The sequence below is a fragment of the Canis aureus genome, chromosome 9 (assembly GCF_053574225.1).
Source record: "Canis aureus isolate CA01 chromosome 9, VMU_Caureus_v.1.0, whole genome shotgun sequence".
Classification (NCBI taxonomy): Eukaryota; Metazoa; Chordata; class Mammalia; order Carnivora; family Canidae; genus Canis; species Canis aureus.
In genome coordinates this window covers 22,762,921-22,784,455 of record NC_135619.1, presented here as the reverse complement: position 1 = coordinate 22,784,455, position 21,535 = coordinate 22,762,921, and the positions used below count along the sequence as shown (strand labels likewise).

Below are 21,535 nucleotides of genomic sequence, written 5' to 3'. Positions count from 1 at the left end.
AAAAAAGAAGCAGAAATAATACTTCTTAACCCATTCTATGTGACCAGCATTAGCCTAATACCAAAACCAGATAGGGAGATTGCAAGAAAAGAAAACCACAGGCCAAGAGTTCTCTTTAACATAAATGTCAAAATCTGTAAAACATTAGCATATTGAATCCAATGATACAAATAAGTTATAATAAACAAAAGGGTTATTCTGGGCATACAAGGCTATTTAAAAAACTGAAAATCAATGTTCCATAACATCAACAAGCCAATGAAGTATTAAAGTATATATCAAATTGATACATAAAAAAACATTTGGCAAGTCCAATATCCTTTCATGATAAAAATTCCCAGCCAACTAGTAATAAAAGAGAACTACCTCAACTTAGTAAAAAAAGTCTTAAAATGTTTACAGCTAATATCATACTTAATGATGTGAAAATTGATGTTTTCCCTCTAAGACCGGCTATAATGCAAGAGGTTTCCCTTTCACCATTCCTATACAACAGCATACTGGAAATCCTAGCTAACACAATAAGACATGAAAAGGAAACAAGTTATACAGATTGGGAAGGAAGAAATAAAATTCTTTGCAAATGATACAATCCTTTACATAGAAAATTCCAGAGACCTGACCAAAAACACTGGGAATTAATACGTGAGTGCAAGGTAACTAAATATATATATAGGATATCTAGGTGAAAATTTATGTGCATGTGCAAAAATATTCTTTATTTGCATATCCTTACAACTTGAAATAACCTAAACATCCATCAAAAAGAGATATACAAATTGTAGTATGTTAATACAACAGATCACTAGAGAGTGATGAATATTTACAATTTGCAACTATATGCAACAACTGAAATACATTCTAACATATTAAAAGCAGAATTGTAAGCAAAATGGACAAGGTACACATGGCAAGTACAGTGTTACTCCATTCCTATAAAGTTCAAAATCTGACAAAACAATTTTGGTTGTAGAAGCATATATAGGAAGTGAAACTCTAAAAGGAAACAAAGAAATTATTATCACATAGATTACTATACAGTTGTTAGCTTAGTGGAAAAGGATAACATTTCAGATAGAAGCAGAGGACAATGTCAATGTTCTACTTCTTGAACTGAGTGGTAGTTTCAGTTATTTACAATGTGATTCATTAAAATGCACATATGTTTTATGAACCTTTCTATAAGTGTTAAAGGTTGCAATAAGAACAAATTTTCAAGTAAAATATTAAGCCATAATCATAATGATAATAATCATAATAACAATGACCACAAGCCAATGGGAGTAAATGGCAGCATAGAGAGCAATCATGATCAAAGAAATAAATGAGAACATGGAAAACCAAGAGATTTTATCTGTAAAACAGTCCCACAAGGTCTTTATTTTTTTTTTTTCCACAAGGTCTTTAAATTGTTTAAGTTATACCCTAAAAGAAAATAAGCCAGTTTCTTCCATTAATTGTCTGCGGGAGCTCAAACAAATGAAAAATTTTTTCATAGTCCCTAATCTTTCAACTGTAAGTAAAGAAAGTCAAGCTGCTTTAAAATTCTATTCAATTATGTGAATATCTGCTTGTTTATTTAAAAAATGCATTACCTACTTTCTTCTAGATTCAGACTAGGAATTAAATTGATTCTTCTATTTCCAATTATCATAAATATGCCAAAATCAAGCTTTACAAAAGTAGAGAAGAATATTATTCTGGAGTGGAGGAAATTCTAATAAAACAAATATTATAAAATTTTGAGGGATTCAAAGCATAATTCTGCCCTTCCCTCACCCCAAAATTTTTAAAAGGTAGGGCATGAATTTCCTTAATGGTATTTTAATGCCGACCTCAGTGTAAATTGGGGAAAAAGAACACATTAAAAACTGTCAGAAACTGGGTTAGGGTTTGATGAGTTCTATCATCATAATCCATGAAAACTAAAACTAGGAGATCCCTGGGTGGCTCCGCGGTTTAGCGCAGCCTTCCGCCCAGGACGTGATCCGCGATCTTGGGGTCCCGGGATCCAGTCCCACATCAGGCTCCCTGCAAGGAGCCTGCTTCTCCCTCTGACTTTGTCTCTGCCTCTCTCTCTCTCTCTCTCTCTCAGTCTCTCTCTGTGTCTCTCATGAATAAATAAAATCTTTAAAAAGAAAACTAAAACTGATTACTGCAATAGAAACTCCATATAATGTTCTTTATGAAGAAAATGGTAAAAAGGGTAATTGTGCTTCTGGGTAGTTTGAAAAGTGTATATATCCCAAATTAGTACTTACCATAAAATGATCTAACGCAAAACATTGTACACTATGGCAAAACGTGAGAAATAGTTCCTCTAAAGTCAAGAAAAATTCAAGAATGGCCACACTCATCATTTGTATTCACCACTGTAAGAGACCTCCTAACCTGTTCAATTAGATAATAGAAATATAATACAAAGGAAATTATAATGATGCTATTTGTATAAATAAATTATATAATTATAAGAATAACTGCAAATAACTAAATCTATTAAGAGTTTATCAAAGTTGCTTAGAAGACATAATGATGAAAAGTAACATTACTATACAGAAACAATCATTTGAAAAAATATGACATTTTAAAAACTTATTCACAAAATCATAAAAGTTTGTGTAGAAAAGAAAAAAAATGTAGGATATATAAAGAGAAAGGTGTAAATCTTTATTATAGGACCTGAAAAAGTTCATTGATAAAAAAATATGAAACTTATCTAAGTAAACAATTTCTTCCCAAACCAAAATAAAAATTACTACAGTAAATGTGATGCCAGTAAAATTTAACACATGATTTTTTTCACAAAATTTGTCTATTCCCAAAATTGAAACAAGAATAAAAAAATAAAGAGCCAACATATTATCCAAGGAAATTCTGAAGGAGAAACAAAGGCAGTGGATTCATTCATTTTACAATCTACCAACATTTTGAAGTAGAATAATTAAATGACAGCATGGTTTTTGTGCAGGGATGATGAGGAGAACAATGGTATAAAATAGAAAAACCAGGAAATATATCTGTGCAAATATGAAAACTCTGTGTATGGCAGCATTATAGTTTCAATTCAATGGGGAAAGGATGGAATATTGGATGGAATAAACAATATCAGAACAACTGGCTACCAGTTTGAAAAAAATAAAATAGAACTAAACTTTACCCCAAATCCACTTTAATTTTCACACTATATAAAAAATGTGAAGAGACTTTAAAATATTAAAAGAATACATAAGAAAATATCTTTATTTCTTTAATAGCAGAGAAGAGCTTAAATAATGTAGAAAAGAGAAAAGAAAAAAAGAAAAGAAAAGAAAAAAAGAAAAGAAAAGAAAATACACAAACCAAAAGAAACAACTGATACATTTTTCTTTTTTTCTTTTTTTTTTTTTCTGATACATTTTTCAAATGAAAATTACATTTTATCTGGGTAAGGACTTCGTGGGACATTCTCTTTTCTGGAGCTTGGGATCCTTCTTGCAAATTCCTCTTTGTAAAAATGATTTACTTTCTTTGGTCACTGCACTGTCCCTTGAAATGAAGAACTGAAATTATTAAATATTTAAAAATGCTTATGAAAATTTGATGACAATAAATACAGTGAATTAAGGCATCTTTCCTATGTATGAAATGTTAAATATGTCAGCAGCTTTATATTTAAAAACTATCTCTGGGTTACAAGTAAAGTAAGCCCCAGATTGATCATAGAGCTATATACTAAATAAAACCTGGAGAAACTCTCAGCTGACACCGGAAAAGAGGGTGCTTAATGACCTTCTCTCCAGTATTCTGAGGCAACATAATCTTATCCATGTCACCACTATTGTATGTGCAGAATCCCTGGAGGTGCTGTTTCCCCAGACTGGATGAGAAAGGGTCAATTTCCTTGGGGATCCGCCAGCTGTAGAAACAGTGCCACAACCCCCACTCTACTTTTACTTCAATGTGTGTAAACAACTCCCAAAAGGGTAAAAAAAATAATCTATATATTTCTCCCCACTCATACCCTTCTGAGTGTCAAGGGTCTGGTGCAGGCATTAAAACAAAGTTGTGTATTACCCATTATTTTAGGAGTTTGTGTCTCATTTGGGAAAAAAGAATGGAATTCCTACCTCAACTCCTATACATATAAGATCAGTCCTTTATGAATATGCTATAACATTATTAAAGTGAAAACAACTAGCCATAGATTAGGGGCAATTGTATATAACTCAAGAAATCCACAAAAGACTAAAATGTAAAGCACATTTAAAAAAAAAAAAACTACTATAATCTGTTAAAAAAAACACAAGCTAATATAAAAATTAACAAAAGACTTCACTGAAAAGGAAATCTGAAAGGCCAAGTCATGCAAAGATTCTCAATCTTATTAGTAAATCAAGTAAATACAAGCTAATACAAGAATGAGAAACAATTTCATATCAAATATGGCCAACTCGTATACAGTAATATTTCACAATATATAAGGAATTTATTTAATATCTGAAACACAAGAAAGTTCAACAGTGAAACTATGAACATGTTTATACCAGTTTTTAAAATTAAGACAATTTTTTTAGAGCAATTTAAGATTCACAGAAAAACTGAAGGGAAGGCAAAGAAATTGCTCACATACTCCCTGGCTCTCACATGTAAATACACTCGGGTTATTAATAAAATCCACTATGGTAGGACATTGGCTAAAAATAATGAAAGTAAACTTGACACATCATAGTCACCCCAAAACTCATACACAGCCAATATTGCCATTTCCTCTTGGTGTTTCACATTCTATGGGTTTGGACAAATGTATAATGACATGTATTCATCATTATGGCATCAGACAGAGTATTTTCACTGCCCCAAATCCTCTGTGCTGTCTATTCATCCTTGTACCCTTAAACACTTGGCAACCACTAATCTTTTCTGTTGTTTTGGATAGCTTTGTCTTTTCCAGAATGTCATATAGTTGGAATCGTACAGGATTATAACCTTTACAAATTGGCTTCTTTTACTTTCTAACAGGCATTTAAGTTTCTTCCATGTCTTTTTGTGGCTTGAAAGCTCCTTTCTTTTTGGTGTTGAATAATTTCATTGTCTGGATGTAGTTTATTTATCCTCTCACCTACTGAAGGGCATCTTGGTTGCTTCCAAGTTTCGGAAATTATGAGTAAAGCTGCTGGACAAATCCGCATGTATGTTTTTGTGTGGACATATGTTTTTAACTCTAGAGTAAATATCAAGAAGGATGACTGCTGGATTTTACAGTAAGAGTATAGTTTAGTTTGGTAAGGAACAGGGAAACTGGCTTCCAAAGTGCTGTACTCTTGCATTCCCACCAGCAATGTGTCAGTCCAGTCGTTCCCCATCCTCGACAACACCTGTGTTGTCAGTATTCCAGGTTTTGGCCATTCTAATAGGTGTAAAGTAGCAGCTCATTGTTATTTTACTTTACATTTCCCTGATGACACATGATATGGAGCATATTTCGTAAGGTTTTTGGGGTTTTTTTGTTTGTTTGTTTTACCATCTGTGTATCTTTGGTGAGGTATCTGTTAAGGTCCTTGGCTCATTTTTAAAACATGTTGTTTATGTTATCACTGTTGATATTTTGGATACCAGTCCTTTATCAGATATGCCTGTTGCCAACATTTTCTCCCAGGCTCTGGCTTGCCTTCTCATTCTCTTGACATTTTCTTTCATAGAGAGGTTTTTAACTTTAATGAAGTTCAGTTTATCAATTATTTTTTATTGTTTCCTAGGTGTTTTATGTAAAAAGTCATCACCATACCCAATGTCACCTAGGTTTTCTCCCATGTTATCTTCCAGGTATTTTATTGTATTATAATACACATAGGTCTCTGATCCATTTTGAGTTAACTTTTGTGAAGGTTTTAAGATTTATGTCTAGGTTCATTTTTTACGTATGTATATCCAGTTGTGAGCACCATTTGTTGAAGAGACTGTCTATTCCATTGTACGGCTTTTGTTCCTTTGTCAAAGATCAGTTAACTATATTTATGGGACTCTACTTCTGGGGTCTCTACTCTGATCTACTGATCTATTTGTCTATTCTATTGCTAATACCACATCTTTTTGATTACAGTAGTTTTATAGTAAGTAGCTTTATAGTTAAGTCTTGAAATTGGGGAGCATCAGTCCTCCGACTTTGTTATTCTTCAATATTATGTTGGATATTTTGTGTCTTTTGTCTCTCCATATGAACTTCAGAATCAATTTGTTGATTCCCACAAAATAACATTCTCGAATTTTGATTGGGATTGCATTGAATCTACATATCTAATTGGCAATTAATGATATCTCAACAATATTGGCTTCTCTCCATGAGCATGGAATATCTCGATTTTTTTTTGCCATTTCCTCTTGGTGCATAAATGTACCTCTTGGTACATTTATGCTACTTTAATGTTTTACTTGCAATGCAATTCTTTTATAAGCCCAAGAATTAACAATCTGGGGATCATATTATATTACATATTTGGGTTTGTGATACAAGATAACTGTATAATGTTAATTAAAATTATTTTCATATTTATTCTTGTATTCAATAAGCTTCTGTTTATTAAGAATGATTATAGACTGCTGGTTAATATACAGTCAAGTGAAGTAAAAATTACTAAATAAATAAATAAATCTCTATAACTTACCATCCCTCATAAGGATTTCCAGTGCCTTGGATTTGCCATTCTTATTATTTTTAATACCTTTGATATATGTATTTTTAAAGTAAGTCCCTGATAGCTGCTGCTTCACATGAGCATTTTCTACAAAAGGTCATTGCAAAATGTGTAAATAAATGATCTTTTTAGCTTATTTGAAGTAGACTAATGAGACTTTTTCATATGATAGTATGTCTTATAGACTAAAGTTATTATTTTCTTAATGTCTGTACTTATTTCTGAGTAGGACTCAAGAAATATCCTGAGAAACAAAAGCATTAAAAAAAAAAAAACTATTTGACCAAAACATATGTCTAGATGTAGAGGAAGGACTTGATAATTTCTGAGGTCTAAATACAGGAGAACAAAATATGTACTTGTTCACCTGGGAATCATGTGGCAAAAAAAAGATACTACTAAGCCTGGATAAAAATGAGCTGGACTTAGGCTTGATGATTGCTAGGTTCTTACTTGATGTATTCTTCAATATCTTCCTTATTTAGCATTATGACTCATAATGGAGTATTATAGATCTTTATACATAAAAACCTTTGCACAAGAAGTCATATATATGGATTTTTGTCTTCAAATGAAATCAAGTAAACCACTGAGAAACTGCCCACAAACCACAGTAAAGCATTACCAAATAATTTTTTAAAATCTCTCTATATCTTTAATAAAAGTTACTTTCATATTATTATGATTAGACAACAAACTCAAGAAGTGATTCAGATGTTGGATCTTTGCTGAACTCAGTATTACATGACTCATTCTTGGATACCAGTTTCCAGACTGGGGACATTTGCATATAACTACATCAACAAAATCCATGAGTGCCACAGACCATCCTCATTATCATTATAATTGTTAAATGGAGTCATTCTTTAAATCTGACTTAAAATTTGGAGTTCCACCATTTCATTTCAAGGCACATACAAAAAATATTGAAAAATGCTCCAAAATATAACCTTGATTAAATGAAAATACTACATAAAAATCACGTACAATTATATATAAGTTTACTTGTCAGCATTTCCTTTTCAATCCTCTCTTTTAAGTAGAGAATTCTTATTAGAAAAAGTTTACTCTACTTTTCTGTCTCTTTATAAATAATGAATGTATGTTTTCAATTGTGGATTATTTCCACATTGGAATCATTATTGTAGTAGGTATTGAAATAATCTAAAAGGCATTCATTTGCCTGTAATGGTACTCTATCTTCAAGACATAAATAAGTAAGCAGGTATTAAAAGGTTATTTGTTTTTCAGATATTAAACAGTATGTTAAAACCCCAGACTTTAGCACAGTAATCCATATCTGCACACAACTGATCAAAAAGAAAGCCAGATTCTTATTATGGATTTAGAATTGCCTTAGACTAAGAGGGCCAATCACCTTAGAAAAGTAGCTTTTACCTCACCACCAAAGCTTTCACCTCAGTTGCCAAATGTTTTGTGTTTGATTTTTTAAATAAATATATGGGGGTAAATTCATTTTTACGTTAAGTAAGTTATACCTTCACTATTCCTAATTATTGAAGGTAAGATTAATTAGACAAGAGACTGAGCTACTACCTGCCAAGTCACAGCCATCATCCAGCTTTACCTATGCAACTAAGGATGATGGAAGGGCTTGTCATTTCAGACTAACCCACACGTCACCACCTCTTGCCTGTCCCCATCCACAAATGGTGTGTTTTACTTATCTCTCCTGGGTGATAAAATATCTTCAACATCACTGAGGCTGTCCAACATCCTAGATATTATAATACTTCTGTGTCAAAAACTATATAATCAAGTTAACTCTCTTAGATATATATCTAAGTTAGCATTTTTTGTAATCAAATTTCTAGGATTCCTAAATAGTTAATGTTTCCAGCTGGCATTGATATGGCTATAACGTCCCTGATTTTTTTTCACACAACTTTCCATGTAGTTCTGTAATTTCACTGTATTGTTCCCTTCATATTATAAGTCATTAGTAATGTTAAATTAGTGTTTATGATCAATATAACCTATGTTAATTCTTCTAGTCTGTTTCTTGCTATTGTAAACCACAGATTTTTCTCTAAATGAAATATTTGTACTCCTAATTGTTTTCCTTGCTATAAAGTCTCCCACATTTTTTAATATCAATGAGAAGTGCTTCAATATACTCAGAGGATTCTAAATCTGGCATATGTTAATATACCCTCAGTGCAGCCCACAGTGATATAACGGAGGTTAACTGGACAGTGAAACAGGGTGCTCATCACAATAACTGGGATAGTTACTCAGGCTAATTCTGCATAAATCAGATTTTTTCTAAGCATTTCAGAGCTAATACTTCACAATTAAGATTGTTGTCACACATCTAATGTCAGTTGCCAGGAGTATTCTCTACATGACATCAATCTTTCCTGGTCCTAAACAAATATAAAGTAATCATTATCTCCTAAAGCTAAAAATGTATTCAGACCTCATCTGAGGACACTTCACAGTAAGAACTATAGTATTAACAACCACAGAGCCAACACTAACAGTAGGCAGAGAGAACAGTGGCCTTTCTACATCAAGTATTGCCAGCTAAGACATTTTTAGCTTTGGTGTCAGTACTTAAGGGCTTTTGGGAGAACTATGCATAACCTCTCTAGCTTCTGGAATTTTTACCTAAGTGAGGCAACACATCAGCACATTAACAATTCTCCAATATTGAAATCTATCCCTGAGGTTCAAATTCTACTTATAATAAGTTGCATATTTGCATAATCTCAAATGGAAAAACTTATTTTCCATGTAATGACTATTTGTAGCTTTCCATCACTAGTTATCTTATGGTAGTTATTTCTGCATTGCAATACCCTTACCTTTCCTACTGATCTATAATTATTTTTAAACAAAAATTCCAATCGGATTCATTTGTACCTGCTTTATAACAGCAGGGACAGGATCTTGATCCATCACCTATCAGAAAATAAGACCCTGAGGAATATAGCCGAGACTAAGAAGGGGAGAAGGCAGCGGTATAAAGGCCCTGGAAAAATAAACACCCACTGAAAATGACAAGCCTGCAATAAAACTGGATCAAACTATGACAACAGGAAAACACAGAAAAAAAGAGGTTTCGTAGTTGATGCTTAAAAATTATATTCCAGTTGATGTCCTTGAAACCCACATGATGGGGCTAGGGGCAGGGGGCAAGGGCAGAGAGGCTCTAGGCCCATGCTTATAGTGTCCAAGAAATAAAAACAGGTTTCTTTGATAAGCAAAATGCACATGGATCGTGACCTTATAGCGTTTACATTCTGAAAGGGAGGTCAACATTAAATTATTGCATAGAGAGACATTAACTTGTGATGAATTTCAGTTACACAGTGCTGTGGAGCTACGTGCTGTGGAGATGATCTGGTCAGGCAGAACAAGAAAGGCTTCTTTCAGGAAGTGAGTATTTTGTTGAGATACTAGGCAAAAAGGAATTGAGAGTGATGATCTGCTGAGGGGAAAATAACCATGTGGTGGGACTTTGGTGGGAGGTCACATCATGTGGAAGAAGGGTGGAAAGGCCTCTGTGCTGGAATGTAGGAAAGGTGAGGAACACAGTGTGAAATAAGTTGGGGACATTTGGAAAAGTGCTAAACCATTCAAGCATAATAAGCTGTGATGTGGAATTTTATTCATATTCTACAAGTAACAGTCTTTAAAGAGGTATGTCACGTCAGTTCTGTACTTTATAATACTCTCTCAAGCAGCCCGGGTGGCTCAGCGGTTTAGTGCCGCCTTCAGCCCAGGGGGTGATCCTGGAGTCCCAGGATCGAGTCCCACATCAGGTTCCCTGCATGAAGCCTGCTTCTCCCCCTGCCTGTGTCTCTGCCTCTCTCTCTCTCTCTCTCTCTCTCTCTCTCTCATGAATAAACAAATAAAAATCTAAAAAACAAACAAACAAACAAAAAAAACCTCTCTCTGCCTACCTATGGAGAATAAACAGAATCAGTGCATTGGTGGATGTGAGCAGATAATTTAAGAAGCCTCTGGGGTAGCCCAGGGGAGAAATTATGGTCTTTGGGACCAGGGTACTAATGGTCACAAACAGAGAAAAATGGATAAATTCAAGAAAATTTTTCTAAGTAAATTTGACCATATTAGGTGATGGAATCTGTAGAATGAAGGGAAAAGGTAAGAATATGGTTCCTATTTTTTCTGGCATATGGTGATGACATTTTGTGAGCTGCAGAATATCAAAAAGAGTATCTGGCAAGATGATCAAGAGCTTAGTTAGCAACATGTTAAATTTAAGGCAGTTAGGAAATTAGATACATTAATTTGGAATTGACTGGCACTGAATACATATATTTGTGGGGGGTTTTGGTTTTTTTTTTTTTTTTAAGGATTTTATTTATCTATTCATGAGAGACAGAGAGAGAGAGAGAGAGAGAGAGAGAGGCAGAGACACACGCAGAGGGAGAAGCAGGCTACATGCAGGGAGCCCGATGTGGGACTTGATCCCGGGTCTCCAGGATCACACCCTGGGCTGAAGGGAGCCACCCAGGCATCCCTGAATACATATATTTATGAGAGTCATTACAAAGTTTGCTTCTTTTTTTTTTCTTTTTACAGTTTCCTTCTTTTGAGAATTTTATTCTCCCTTCTTTTTATAATGAGCACTACAAAAAAATAAAATAAATAAAATAAATAAAATGAAATGAGCACTACATGATATAACAGGTTTCCTCTTGGCTATACCTTTCAGGGCTATTGAACCTAATCCATTACCCATCTTATCATTCATAGTTAGCATATTATTTGTTCTATCAATAACTTTAATTTTCTATCTGTTTTTTTTTTTTTTTCAAGTAGGATCGCCACACAGCATGGAGCCCAGTGTGGAACTTGAACTCATGACCCTGAGATCAAGACCTGAGCTGAGTTCAAAAGTTGGACACTTAACTGATTGAGCTCCTGGGGCACCCCTTCTATCAGTGTTCTTATAGCTCAAGTATCTAGGATAACTTCAAATGTATAAATATATATCTGAAGGTATTCAATGTAAAAATATATATATCTGGTTGAGAGCCTACATAATTTGTTAAACTTCCTCATAGAGGTAATATAAGAATCAAATAAGTTAATATTTATTAAAAAGTACTGGAAAGTGTCAAATGATAATATACTGATTATTATGACAAATGGTAAAACCACAGTAAATTAATATTATCAGAGTTGATAATTTATAAGTCTTAAACATAGGGAATTTTTTTTTCAGAAAAAATAAAAGTCTCTTAAATATGTATTTAATGTCAGTAGGAATACTTAATATTTACAAGGCATATTAGCTTTGTAGAGTGATTATCATTACTGCTATGTATATAGTAAATTATCTTTAGATGTTTATATACATATGTATATATTTAGACAGGCATGCCCATTTCCTGTTCAGATATTATTGTTTATTGTTTAAATTCATCACAGTGCTTTAGTTAAATAAGAAAGAACAGCAGAAACAGACAAAAGTACTATTTTACTGGCTAAGACTAATTCAAAATGCCACAGTGAGAAAAATTATCATCATAAAAACCACCACTACCTCAACTGTCCTACACTAGTAACAGATAGATATTCCATTGCTTCATTATTTTACTACTTCTCCATGGTTTACTTCCTCTCAGAAAGTTCCCAGTATTCCATTTATTTTTTAAAGGGATTTTAATGGATGTGCTATGAATTTTCAATGAGCTATTTGAAATTTGAGGAACCTAATTAGGAATGTATTTACTTTCTCTTTTTTCAGAGTGATTAATTCCATGCAAGACTTTCAGCCTAATGTTACTCCAAAGAAAAAATAGAAAGGGAAAAGGAGATTCTACTTCTACAGAGTAATGGACTGGTAATTTAAAAATTGAATTAAGCATTAACTCAGAAGAGTCCTTCTCAATATATAAATTATTTCTGTTTAGCCTTCTATTGCCAAGTTAATTAAGTAAATCCTTTGGCCTTGTTTATAGCCATTAGTAAATGAAAATGTATTTGAATTCACTAAGTCCTGTGACTTACACTAGAGAATCTATGTTAGTAAATGTATTTCCTATGCTAACAGCTTTCATAAAGTCAGATGTTTTACTTAGAAAAAGTCAGCTTTATCAGTGGAAAACAAAAATTTATTAATTATTTAATTTATTGTATGGACATATAAAAATCTCTGTAGGCTCTTGTGGGTTGCCTTTAAGAAATAAATCTTACATAGCTCCATATCTTCAAAATGTGTGAAATCAACTCAAACTCATCAGGATCCTCCATTTCTTTACAAAAAGCAACACCTAGAAAATCTGAAATGTCTCCCTCAAGTTGCTTTATTTAATGAAAAGCTCAAGAACAAAAACAACAAAAGCAATTTTTAAGATAAATGAATAAATGATGTATGAAAAGAGTACAAGGTAATAAAATATGCAGAGAAAAAAACCTACACTAAAATAATGATTTGTAATCTATCTTCTGCATACTCAGACTCATCATTTTATGCTACAGTTATAGTCATAATGAATTAACTTCAATATAAACTAATATATCCTTTTTATTTATGTCTTAAAAGAAGTCCTATATTACTCTGAGTACACTAGCAACAACATTTTGGATGCTCATTTAATCTATGTAATAGATAGCACCACAATTCAGAAATAAATTCTTAACAACAGTCCCCCTGTTCCCTTAAGGACATCACTGTTGCTGGCTCACTGAAGCTATACTATGTTGCAAAATAAAACTAATGTTATTAAATGTTTTCTACCCATTCTCTTCAAGGAAATTCTAATCGCTAAGCACTTTATTTTAAAAAATAATCTGGGCTAAATCAAACTTTTTTATCTTTAAAAATGCACTCATAATCTTTTTCTGTGTGGTGACATTTTGTTTTTTTTTTTTTTTTTTTTTTTTTAAAAGAATCTCTTTTTTTTTTTTTAATTTTTATTTATTTATGATAGTCACACAGAGAGAGAGAGAGAGAGGCAGAGACACAGGCAGAGGGAGAGGCAGGCTCCATGCACCGGGAGCCCGATGTGGGATTTGATCCTGGGTCTCCAGGATCGCGCCCTGGGCCAAAGGCAGGCGCCAAACCGCTGCGCCACCCAGGGATCCCATGTGTGGTGACATTTTGAAACAAATATATCCCTAAGAGAAGCGAGGGATGCCTACATCAAGTATTTGGGAGAAGGGGAAAAAATATGTTAAATTTAAACCAAGTAAACTAGGAAAGTGGCAAAACAATAGGATTATAAGTATGAACTAGGAAAGTCTGAACATTCCCCAAGATGTTGTATTTACTTTTCATATCTTACAAACAAACAATCATATAATTGATGTGTTTACCTGATATATCCAGTAATTAAGAAGCCCAAAGATCAATATGCAGCTGGAAATTTGTTTTGGGGTGGTGTATAATATATTACGCGTCTTGTACACTCTTCATATCCCCATTTCAATCCATTTCTCTACCTGTGATTTCCCTTTTATTTTTTCATAATGCATATTTATAATTTGCCATAAACTCTCCTTTAATGACACAGTGTCACTCAGTAAACCATCCAATCAAGAAAAATGCTGTTTCCTGCATCAGTCCCTTACCCTCCATGTATCACTGGAGATCAAAGTCATGGAAAGGGCTCTTGATATTTAAGAATCAAAAGACCAGAAATTTTGTCCCATCTTCATAATTCATTGGCCAAGCAACTTTTATAAAATATTTGGTCATTCTGAGTCCATCTGCTCATGCGTAAACTATTATTTGAATCTCTCCTCTCTCTATGCCTCAAAGCTGTGAATATAAATAAATCATGATAATCATGTGACACAATCCTGAAAAAAAATCTCAGAAAATATCATACAGGTTATCTACATAAAAGTAGTAACTATATCATCAGAAAGATAAAATCCAACAAAGAAGTGAAATAGTCAGTGATGAATAATCCTGGTTTTAATTGTATATTAATTTGCAAGATTTCCAGCTAGCCTCTTCTAAGTATTTTTAAAACCACTGTAAATGATCAAACTGAATGTTGTCAACTTACTTCTGGAGCCAGAAGAGTTCCTCACTGCTGTGAAGGATTCAGCACTCTGCCTGGCTGCTGAAGAAGACGGACAAGGTGAAAGCATCTCCAAAGCTGATTCTGAGGAGTGTCAGAAGGGTGCTCAGCTACTACATAGCTTCCCGACACCTGGCTGAATGGTTACAGGGACTCTTCAAAGGAGACAAGCACAAAAAAAGTGTATCAAAATATGTTTATAAAGTATCTTGGAAAAATATAGTTGCTGTCAACTGTGTGATCAATCTCAAAATCTATCAGGAATATCACTAAACAGAATTTAAATAGATTTGCATAAAAAATAAATAAATAGATTTGCATAACGAAGCTTTCTAGTGGAATGTGCAATATGCTCGGATTCCAACAGACCGGTCAGCATTCCGTTTTTCATCTTTAAAAGTTCTCTTATCTCAAAATTGAACATAATTTAAACAATTTAAATATAGTTCAATTTTCTTTGTATTTCAATTAATTAAACTTGCAAGCTAATGTTAAAAAATTACAAAAGTTAACAAATGTTTAACCATCATCTGCTATGTACCAGGCACATGATTGTGGCAATTCAGTAGTGAATGAAGCTCATAAATCCTGCCCTCATAGCAGCTAATTGTCTTATGTTGTGATACCTGCATTTCCCTCAAGAGAAAATCTACTTATTTAAACACATACGTCTATGGAGAAAATAGTCAGATGTGCCACTTGTATCTTAACTTCACATCAGAAGATTGCTGATTTATACCTATTTCTGAGAGTCCCATGTTAACCTAAATAATAACTGACCTAGATCTGTGAGATACAGTATCTAACTTCCCCCAACATCTATACAATAGTGCCAATTAATATTCAACCATTATCACTTTTAATGCAGAAATCTGGATTTTTAAAAATGTTTTTGAAATGAACAAAGGAATTGTAATTTTACTTAAGCCATGACTTATTTTTTTTTTGCCATGACTTATTTTATCTGCAGAAGCAAAGTGAGGAATAATATAATTTCAAAAGATATTATTAAGAATCACATAAGATGATACAAAGACAATTTGGGTTTAGCTTCTTTCTGCTGTCTCCATTTGAAAAAATGTGTGAATAATCTTATAAAGTCAAAATTTAAGAGTGATTATATTATCCTGAGATACCTGATAATTAGGTCTTTAAAAAAAAAGTAAAGCTACTGCTTAAAGTTTATACTGAAATTACTCAGAAATGCTAAAAAAACAGTGCATAGATTAATGGTAAAGTGGAATAAGAGTAAATTAGAGTTCATTTCAAATTATGAATCTGTCAACCAGTGCTATATTTTTAAAATTTATATTTATTACAAAAGAAAGATGTTTCTTATAGAATTAGAGAATAACTCAGATATATCACATACACACACACAGACATGAATGTATATCAATCATATGCCAACCACCCTGAGACAGCTATTGTTTGCCTTGTTATTTATTTCCTTCCATTAATATTTTAAACTAATTTTTACATTTTATATGCATGAGTAAAGTACAAGAAATACAAAAACAAATCTCCTTCTTAAAAATTTTTTTTTTATTATTTATTTATGATAGTCATACAGAGAGATAGAGAGAGGCAGAGACATAGGCAGAGGGAGAAGCAGGCTCCATGCACCGGGAGCCTGATGTGGGACTCGATCCAGGGTCTCCAGGATCGCGCCCTGGGCCAAAGGCAGGTGCCAAACCGCTGCGCCACCCAGGGATCCCCCCAAAAAAATCTCCTTCTAAAGCAAGACCCTTGCTTAGAAGAAACCAATTTCAAATTTCAGAACATTCTCCCGAAATACTTTATGCATACATGAAAGTGAGTCTGTGTATGTAGATTTTTTTTAAGATTTTTTAAAAAGATTTCATTTATTCATGAGAGACAGAGATAGAGAGAGAGAGAGAGAGAGGTAGAATCACAGGCAGAGGGAGAAGCAGGCTCCATGCAGAGAGCTGACGTGGGACTCGATCCCAGGCCTCCAGCATCACACCCTGGGCTGAAGGCAGCACTAAACCGCTGAGCCAAAGATTGTACCCTATTTTGCTCTATTCCTTTTATTTCATACATTGTGAAGATCACTCCTGTTTTCTATCATCAACCTTGTTCATTCCATCCAGAGTATCTACCATATGCATACAATATAATCTGCTCATAGTGTGTCACAATTGAAGATTAACAAATCTCTAGGATTTTACCGTAAGATGATATAATCAATGTCCACATACATCTATCTATGCACACATATTAGTGAATATCTCTATAATAAATTCCTAGAAGTAAAATGCTTAGGCTAAGAAGCCTGCTATTGTAACTCTGATTATGTTCCCTCTCTGCAGTAAAAAGGTAATATAAAGCAAGAGCAAAATATTAATATCTCTAATTATTATACTAGTAATAAGAAAGGACTGATCAACAGTATTTCCATGTCTTTATTTTAGCATGAAAAGCATAGTAACTGCTACAGTCCTTTCTAAATTCCAATAGCCCAAAATTCTTTTTATGTATGGTTATATCATTTTATAATGATAACATTTTTCCTTTTGTTGCACTACCTTTTATTAAGATCCTCTCCCAAGAATCAAATGAAATAAATGCATATTCTTATACACTGGTATGAACAGTAGGGATAGAGATTAAGTCCACTAGTGTTGGGTAAGGTCATATGTTAGTAACAGGCAAGGCTGAGACTATTCATCTAGGACTATCTCACTCCAAATCAATAGTCTCCTATCTCATAATATGAGGATTTCAGAAAACCACTACAGGATTCTATATTAAAGAAACACAAATAAGGTGCTAGGTTTTTGTCTTGTTTTGTTTTGCTTTTTAAGCCCATATAGTTTGGTCAGTGCAATGCCAAAAATAGTAGATTTTAGACTGGTATTCTAATACTACAATTTTGTAGTACGATCTTATAAAGATGTCCTTTCCTACTTGATAATATCTTGAAATAAAACATCTTATAAGAAATTCTGATCAGTCCCTTATTTCCAAGTTGTTGCCATGTTGGCCTTCTTTCACAGTCTTAGGAAATTTGGCAACTGTTATTTTTTATGTACATGTATTCCCAAGAAATATGGTTCTTCATCCAACAGTATCTTGGATGCCGACATTAAACTCTGAAAGAACTCAGGAAACATGGGCAAAACTCAGAAAGTTATTAGGTAATATTTTTTTTCAAAATGGAGAATCATGACCCCTTCCAGCTCCTAGTGGTATCCTCTTCCCCTCTACAATGTCTTTGCTAAGTTGTCTGAAGATACACTTTGATTCAAATCTCTCTACCGATAAAGCCAGGACTTTAAAAGTCTTATGAGCCTGGATTGGAATCATAGCGATAACCATGTTGCTCAGTTTTCTCCCTTAAAATGAAAAAAATAATATTACAAAAAGTTGTAATTATATCAAGGTATCATACATTACCAATCTGGAATAAAATTCATGGTAGGCATGTGATAATTTTGTTTCCCTCAGGAAATTCTTCCTAAGGTTGCTCTAAAGTTTTACCACACTGACCACTAAAGACACCCTTGAATAATTTTAAGGTAGCAGTAATATAATCTTAAGTATGTCCTTCAAATTTAAAGATCAGAGCAATTATGAACCCACCAAATAGCACCATTCCTTGTATTTCTCCATTTTACCTCTAATAGAACAAAATAACATGAAGGAGGTGTTCTCATTGGTTTTTAATTATATTTACCATGTGTTGAAAATGATTAAAAAGTAAACATTTAGTCATCCAGATGTTTAATCCACATGATGCAGAAAGGCAGCTGTTTTGATATATATGATGAATAAACGAATTAGATGATTTCACTGTAAGTAAGTCAATCGCTTATTTGATAATCATGTAATGATATATTGTTTGGCATGATCTTGGTGGATGACTCCAAAAATGAGAGTATAAGAAACGCTATTTTATAAGACAAATAACTTAAAAAATTTTGGACCAGAAATATAGAATAAAATCAGAAATTATTTTACATTAATGGGTCTTTGAAATACATAAATATTCAGGAGGATTCATATAAATACTAAATATTACTAAAACATGCTTGCCTCATCACCAGTACTGTTAAACCTAATTTAAAAATTAAATTAGAGGCACTGATTGAATATGGGAATCCATTTGTGTTATTGAATAAAAGTGTACCATATACCTAGTAATAGGAAAATATTTACAAATTATTATACATATCCAGGATCATATGATAAATAAATTAATGTGCCACAAAAGTATTTGCTGTTTAATGTAAATGTCACATTGTAAATGAGAACGACTAATCATTCCTTTCCTCTAATAGCAAGAATTCAGCAGCTAAATAAAACATAAATCTTGGTGACCTAAAAATTTCATTACTGCATTTATTATTTCCTGTTAACAACTCAAGAAAATAATTTTAAGTGATGCTGTATTTAAGTAAGATACAACCCAAGGTGGAGGCCTCTTTGGGAGGGGCAGAGAGAAGGTAGAGGTGGAATTGGCTTTGCATCGTTTTTACGGGACTAATTTATTCATTAAATTTCATAATCGTAATTTAAAATAATGGATTTTTTTTATCATAAAAACTCTAACTTAATATCCTATTTAGTGAAGAAAATCTGACTTTAGTTATAAAAATACTATTTAGTAGATTGTGGTTACAAAATTCTTTTTTTTTTTTTTAATTTTTATTTATTTATGATAGTCACAGAGAGAGAGAGAGAGAGAGGCAGAGACACAGGCAGAGGGAGAAGCAGGCTCCATGCACCGCGAGCCTGATGTGGGATTCGATCCCGGGTCTCCAGGATCACGCCCTGGGCCAAAGGCAGGCGCCAAACCACTGTGCCACCCAGGGATCCCAGGTTACAAAATTCTTATACAAAAATAATAAGTATAAAATAAGGGTCAACTGAAGTTTTTTGAGCTAGCAAAGTATTTTTCCTTGTATAACTAATATTTCCTTGAATGATGGAATCTGAATCGAAAATAATAACAAAAAATTTCAACACTTAAATTTTTCACAAGATAAAGTCACCCTGCTAACATTTCTTGAAATTTCTTTGAATTTCAAAGTTCTGGGAACATTTTTTCTTCTTCCAAAAGTCAACTGAGTGGCACATCTTCAACCCTTTGTGAAGTGAGAGAATTGTACCCTCCTAGCTCATGGTTGGCTGAGAATATAAATGTCAATCTTGCTCCATTTCTTTGAATACATGGAAAAATAAAATGCAACATTCTAATTACACTTAGTGGTTTGGCAAAAGTCAGCAGACAGAGATCAAAGTCATACTAATGTGCATGTCAGTGTATGACTTTGGTATATTAATTTTTTTCAACTAAAAGAAAATAACAAACTCTTATTGATATAATGTTTAACTATATGTATCTATATATACATATAGTTTCCTGTCTCCCTCTTTCATCTCTTCCTCTTTCCCTTCCTTCCATCAGTCTTCAGTGACTCTAAATGATTTAAACTTTATGTCTTTTGTTTTCAAAATGATTACAATAAAACCAACATCATAATGTAATTGTGAATGTTATCTGTCTATTACACATGTGCACACACCCGTGAATGTGAATAGTACAGGCACCCAAATACTGTAACTTGAAAAAAAAGTTTTATTATTTTAAGTAAACCAAAAATCTCTACATTTCTACCTATTTTTCAACTGATTTCCACCTAATGTTTTATTTCCTCCCACTCCTTTCTTCAAGTTTCACACCAGGACAAGGCATAAAGTCTTGAGTATTAGTCCAAACTGACATTAGTGCTTACTGTGAACATCATTGCAGCTAATTGTTACATAGTAGCAAACATACTTATTAGTGTCTCCTTATCTCAATCAATATCTGACCATTTTGTTCCATGATCAATCATTTATTTAGACCCTTTATACCTGCCATCTCTGTTTCACCAATCCCTCTCGCCCTTCCTCCTGCCTCTTCTCTCTCTTCCTTGTCCCTTTTTCTTTGTCTCTGTCTCTTTCCTATTCTCCTCCACTCTCTCTTTCCTTTATTCTCTCCACCTCACCTCTTGCAGGTGAATTTAGAAATTATACCATAAGGAATCATAATATTATATGCTCCTTAAAAGTAAGAATTTTTCAAAACACATTTAGATAGAATTTCAGAACATGTACATTATATTAAGTACCATCTTCAGAATTCTGACTCATGCCTAAATTTGTAAAAGCCAGATCAATTTTAATCTGAAGATAATAAAATGTGTGTCCCATTTTTTATTACTATATATCATACACACAATACACGAATACACTTCTTCTTTTAACATTAAATATAATAGATTAGACTTAGAGGTGGGAAGGCCGGTGTTTGTGGGTATAAAGGGTTAACAAGAGGAATTGCCATGGTAGAACTGTTATATATTTTGACTGAGTTTATATATACCTACATATGTGATAAAATTTAGGGAACAAAATGTAAATACCCACAAATATATGTAAAACTGATAAACTGAAAAACATAGGCAGATTGTCTCAATGTCAGTTCCCCGGTTGCAATATTAGGTATTGTACTACAGTTATACAAAAGGTTACCATAAGGAATAAAACTCTACAGAGGTTATATGGGATGTCTCTGAATTATTTATGCCAACTACATGTGGATCTACATAATGGTATATTATGTGCCTTAAAGTGACTCTTAAGGGCCAATAATTTCTGGCTGCAACCTCAGCATTCATTAATAGAAAAGAAATATCAAGTTTAACATTGTAATGGATTATTTGGTCCTTATCTTTTTTTTTTAAAGATTTTATTTATTTATTCATGAGAAACAGAGAAAGAGGCAGAGACACAGGCAGAGGGAGAAACAAGCTCCATGCAGGG

General features: G+C 33.2%; 1 protein-coding gene across 5 annotated transcripts in view; it reads right to left on the bottom strand.

Moving 5' to 3' along the window:
- LRFN5 (leucine rich repeat and fibronectin type III domain containing 5) overlaps window positions 1-21,535 on the bottom strand; it is a 237,153-nt gene that overhangs the window by 115,340 nt on the left and 100,278 nt on the right. For 4 of the 5 annotated variants that reach the window (XR_013386127.1, XM_077909147.1, XM_077909148.1 and 1 more), the window contains one exon: window positions 14,687-14,856. The exons of the other annotated variant lie outside the window; for it this stretch is intronic. The gene's annotated coding sequence lies outside the window, so the exon portion shown is untranslated. The remainder of the gene's footprint in view (window positions 1-14,686; window positions 14,857-21,535) is intronic. 5 annotated transcript variants of the gene reach the window in all.